Here is a 5,967-nt window from a genome sequence, read left to right as displayed (position 1 = left end):
CACCTTCCCTGACCATCACACTGATGTCAGTGAAACGACCCTGGTGATCCACCAGCACCTGAGATGTCATAGAGAAATAGCCTTTTCTGTTGATGTACTCCGTCACAAGATGGTCTGGGGCCAAAATTGGGATATGCGTGACATTCATCGCCCCACCCTCACCAAAGGCTCTTACGTAAATTAAGTTGGCATAGGACAAGAGGGAAGGTCCTTTCATGGATTGAGAACTGGTTAAAAGACAGGGAACAAAGGGTAGGAATAAATGGTAAATTTTCAGAATGGAGAGGGGTAACTAGTGTTCCCCAAGGGTCAGTCCTAGGACCAATCCCATTCAATTTATTCATAAATGATCTGGAGAAAGGGGTAAACAGTGAGGTGGCAAAGTTTCCAGATGATACTAAACTGCTCAAGATAGTTAAGACCAAAGCAGACTGTGAAGAACTTCAAAAAGATCTCACAAAACTAAGTGATTGGGCAACAAAATGGCGAATTAAATTTAATGTGGATAAATGTAAAGTAATGCACATTGGAAAAAATATTCAACTATACATACAATATGATGGGGGGTAATTTAGCTACAATTAATCAGGAAAGAGATCTTGGAGTCATCATGGATAGTTCTCTGAAGACATCCATGCAGTGTGCAGCGAATAAGGAAAAGTTATTTACTTGTTCCTATAATATAAGAACTAGGGGCCACCAAATGAAATTAATGGGCAGCAGGTTTAAAACAAATAAAAGGAAGCTCTTCACACAGTTCACAGTCAACCTGTGGAACTCCTTGCCTGCGGAGTTTGTGAAGGCTAGGACAATATCAGGGTTTAAAAGAGAACTAGATAAATTCATGGAGGTTAAGTCCATTAATGGCTATTAGCCAGGATGGGTAAGGAATGGTGTCCCTAGCCTCTGTTTGTCAGAGGGTGGAGATGGATGGCAGGAGAGAGATCACTTGATCATTACCTGTTAGGTTCACTCCTGGGGTATTTGGCACTGGCCACTGTCGGTAGACAGGATACTGGGCTGGTGGATGTACCTTTGGTCTAACCCAGTATGGCCATTCTTATGTTCTTATGTTGTTGAAATCTTATTGCTGCAAAGCTATCCACTATTTCCTGCACGTTTCTTAGAATCACATTCCTTTACAGCAGGAGGTGATTAATGGCCTGGTACACTTGCATCACCGCAACCCCTACCAGTAGCAGTCTGGGAGTTGCCAGCTTCCACAAAGTGATTGCCACTCACTTTTGTACCATTAGGGCTGTCTCATTTTGGTGTACTTGTGCTACAGAGCAAGGGCGAACTCTGCACACAGTTCAAGTGTAAGTAGGGGAATGGTCCTGCTATTGTGGGGAACTTCCTGGCTTATACACTACCCCGGTGAAATGGGCTAGTGAAAGAATCTGAGTCCTTGCTCCCACTCTCTTTACCCAGAGTTTGAGTGCAGGACCTGTAGATCTACCGCATTGACCACCTCCAGTTTAGCCATAGGAGCAATGGCTGGTGAATTGATGTTATCCGGCCATAGAGGAAGACACAGCACACACTTTGCCAGTGGGGGACACAACTCTGTGAAACACCAGAGGAATGTTGGCTGTTAGGATTCCTGGGTTATGCTCATGACTCTGGGTGCAAAGTGTGGTCTAGTGGTTAGAGACAGCATAGTTAAGTACATAGTTTGGACCATTCCTGCTGAAAGGCAGCATGACACAGTGGCTGAGACTTGGCTTTGTCATATCAGAAACATGGGCTCTATCTCCTGCTCTCTCTGTACTGACTATGTCAAATCTCCCAGTTACCTGAGTGATTAAATGGCCTGACCTCGAGGACTTCCCTTCCGCTCTTCTGGGTGGCAGAGTCCTCATAACCCAACAAGGCTGGGCCCAGGATTCCTGTGGGGCTTGATTCCCAACCTTGTCATGGTCACTGAGGGCAGGGGCTTGGGTGTCCCCACTTCGGGGTGCTCTCTCTGCACTGGACACTTCCTTGACTCACTGATTATTACATACAGTTCAAAGCAAATACACTTTATTAAACAGCAACAAATTAAAAAAATAAGGAGAAGGTTAAAGGAAAACACATAACCCGGCTCTGTGGGACGTCACAACCGGCGTCTCTGGAATGTAAGGGAAGTTCAGTCTGTTCCTCACAAGTCCCAGGCCTCCTTCTCAGGCCCTTGCTGTGCTGCAGGGATGCTCTGGGTCTGACACTTGCTCTGGTAGTGGCCTCAGGCTCTAGGTGGCAGAACCCTTCTTCCAGGGTCAGCCCCTCCCCCCTCCGTCGGGCTTACGGTTCCCCTCCCTGTGCTGGGCCCACTGCCCAGGGTCCTGCTCACTCTCTCCAGCTGCTCACCACGCCCGGCTCCAGACTGCTCCAGCCCCACCACTCTGCCTCAGTTCCAGCTCCACTTTGCTCCAGCTCCAGCCTGCCTTAGCACTGCTGCTGCTGCTTTGCCTCCAGCTCCCTGGGTTGCTTTTCTGGGCCCTCTGGCTCTGGTTGCTGCTGTTTTCCTCCCAGCACAGGTCTGCTCTCTGGGCTGCTGCTGTCGCTCTGCTCCCTAGCTCAGCACAGGCTCCTTCTCTCTCCATAGCTCAGCTCAACTCTGTTCCAGGCAGCTCTCCAGCTCACATGGAGGACGGGAACCTCCTGGCCTCCTGACTCCCTCATAGCCTGCCCACTCTGTCAGTCAGGCTGACGTGGAGCATTGGCCTCTCCCCATTGCCCCTGGGGGACTGTCAGTCTCAGGGTCCTGATTTCCCATTGACCTTCCCCCTTTCTTTTGGTACTGGGAGCTTCCCAACCAAAAAAAACCCACCGAGTTTTAGTAAGGGGCCAACAGTTCCCTTATACAAGGAAGATGGCTTTGTGCATAGGAAAGTTCTGCAGCCGCTGCTTGTCATCCCGTACTGGCATCATAAGCCGATCCCATCACTCAGTGCTTGTTTCCTGAGCCCAATAGTGACGGTCCACCATGTGCATCTATTTTGTGAATGTCAGCATCAATCTTGAATTGTTTCTTTCCATGGCACACAGCAGGGCACAGGCAGCACTGATTCCTGTTCAGATTCACAGGTCATGAAATACTGCAGGATCAGCTGTGTTGTGTTCATAATGTTTATCACAAGACTGGCAAGCAGTGCAAGATCCATGCTTTCAGGCAGAGATGGCGGGCACATAGTTTTCAGGAGCAGTTGAAAAATGGGGTGAAACACAGTTAGAAGCCCTTGGAGTTATGGGATGGAGAAAACTGCATCATGGGGATTATGAGCCTCGCCCCATGATTCACTGCAATCCATTCCCAGAACTCCTATCTGGAGAAGATGGTGATTTGTACAGTGGGATAGCTACCCACAGTGCACTGCTTTCTCTGTTGGTGCTAGAGCACCAACAACGGATGCACTCTGGTGCCACAAAGAGTGTTGTGTTAACATGCACAAGTGATATAATTACAACTTTTTTTTTTAATCATCGACATTACTTAAGTCAACTTAACTCTGAAGTGTAGACACGGCCTCCGTCTGATCTTCCATGAGTTTGTTGGAGAATCAGTTCGTGAGTCTCAGATGATGTAGATGTTTAGCTCTTAGACCTTAATTGAAAGTGGGGAATCTTTAACAAAGGTTTTCTTTCTCCCAACGTTAAGGGCTTGTCTAGACACAAATTGGCACCATTTTAGACCAAAGCAAACCTGTGTGTGGACATGCTAAATTGCTATAAACCAGATTTAAATCACTTTAAGAATATCCACCAAAATTGCACCAAGTTAGCAAAATTAGGGCATGGCTACACTTGCAGATGTAGAGCGCTTTGAGTTAAACCAGCCTTCATAGAGTGCAGTGGGGAAAGCGCTGCCATCTGTCCATACTGACTGCTTCAAGCACACTGGCATGGCCACATTTGCAGCGGCTTTGGGAGTGCTATCCCAGCATGCAAGTGACTGCAACGTGCTTTTAAAATAGGAGGGGGTGGAATGTGACAGGGAGTGTGTTGTGTGTGTGTGGGGGCGAGAGAGTGGGTTTTTGGGAGGCTGAGAGCATGTCAGCATGCTGTCTTGTAAGTTCAGACAGCAGCAGACCTCTCCCCCACCTCTCTCTCACACACACAGCATTCCACAGTAACAGCTTGCATGCCAGCTTTCAGAAACAGACCTTTGAAAGGGCATTTCCGCATTCCTACAGGAGTTCAAAACAATGACAAGAGTGGCCACTTGACTTAAGGGGATTATAGGGCATTTCTGGAGGCTGATCAGAGTGCAGTAATGCAACACCTCATTCACACTGGCGACTGGGCGTTGTAGCCAAGGCACAGCAAACGTTATTTCTCTCACTGAGGTGGAGTACCAGCAGCGCTGTAGCCGCAGAGTCAGAGCGCTCTACGTGCCTTGCCAGTGTGGATGGGAAGTGAGCTAGTGCGGCCAGAGCTCCTTTATTGCGTTGTAACTCGCAAGTGTAGCTAAGCACTTAGTTTAAAATCACATCTTCAGTTAAACCATTGAAACTTGTGTGTAGAAGTTAAATAGATGTTAATGTGGTAGATGTGAGTCCCGGGAGGTGTAAGGAGTTCAAAAGACTATATTGAGATGTGCCAGACAGGCATGGACTTTTGGGATGATAAGTGTTAAGTAGGGGAATCCATAGGGAGTGATTAATGAAAATGTTACAACTCTGGTTATGCAAAAACCAGCCTTTTGAAGCTATGCCTTGAGGTGATTACCTGTTCCTGGAAATTGGATATCAAAGGCCTGAGCTGAATAAAGAAACAGCTGAATTGTCCAGTTGGGGTTCATGTTCAGTTGAAAAACTTACACACACTTGTAGCCAAGAGAGCACAGCCAGTAGTGAGTTTGAAAGACTGACACCTAATTGTGATGAGTGTTCTGAGACTGATGAGTCATCTCTGGGCCTGAATGTTCAGAGCCCTGATAAGTTTTCTGAGGTAATCACCTGTGATTCCTAAAATAGGGCCGTGCTAATTATCCAAGGTCCAGCTGATCCACAAACAAGGGTCTAACCAGGTGACCTCAAGGAGAGAGTGGTAGTTGCCTGATAGTTCTGATAGATTGTTCTAGCTTGTGCCTGCCCTGTAATATGCATGAAATGGATCCAGCTTGCATCTTGGCCAGCTGTCCAGATATCCTGATGCAATCAGAATTTGGGATACCTCTAGTATGCTTGTAATGATGCTGGTACTGGTGGGACCCGACTGAGAGTGCCAATTCAGGACAAATTGCTTAAAGCAGGGCAGTTACAGCCCAAGACTGGGGTTTCTATGCACACCAAGGCAAACCAAACCAGCCAAACAGAGAAGATTTCGGTTTTACCCCACTGGCTAACCACAAGTCACACAAGCAATTCCCATAGACACTCCAGTTTCCCAGTATCACCACCAGTGCCACTTGTTATGGGGATGGATGGTTATGAAAACCAACACCCCAGTAAAAGAAATAAGGTTCCCCTGATCCCAAAGGACCAAGCCCCAGACCCAGGTCAATATACAAATCAGATCTTACCCACAAATCACGCGTTGCCAATCCTTTAGAATCTAAAGGTTTATTCATAAAAGGAAAAAGCTATAGATGAGAGCTAGAATTGGTTAAATGGAATCAATTACATACAGTAATGGCAAAGTTCCTGGTTCAGGCTTGTAGCAGTGATAGAATAAACTGCAGGTTCAAATCAAGTCTCTGGAGTACATCCACAGCTGGGATGGGTCATCAGTCCTTTGTGTAGAGCTTCTATTTGTAGTAAAGTCACTCCAGAGGTAAGAAGCAGGATTGAAGACAAGATGAAGATGAGGCATCAGCCTTTTATAGTCTTTTCCAGGTGTAAGAACACCTCTTTGTTCTTACTGTGGAAAATTACAGCAAAATGGAGTTTGGAGTCACATGGGCAAGTCCCTGCATACTTTGCTGAGTCACAAGGTGTATCTGTCTTTCTCTCAATGGGTCAGTTGTATAGCTGATCATCCTTA

The sequence above is a fragment of the Mauremys mutica genome, chromosome 2, assembly GCF_020497125.1.
Source record: "Mauremys mutica isolate MM-2020 ecotype Southern chromosome 2, ASM2049712v1, whole genome shotgun sequence".
Lineage (NCBI taxonomy): Eukaryota > Metazoa > Chordata > Testudines > Geoemydidae > Mauremys > Mauremys mutica.
Note: the sequence above shows the minus strand (reverse complement) of the source record.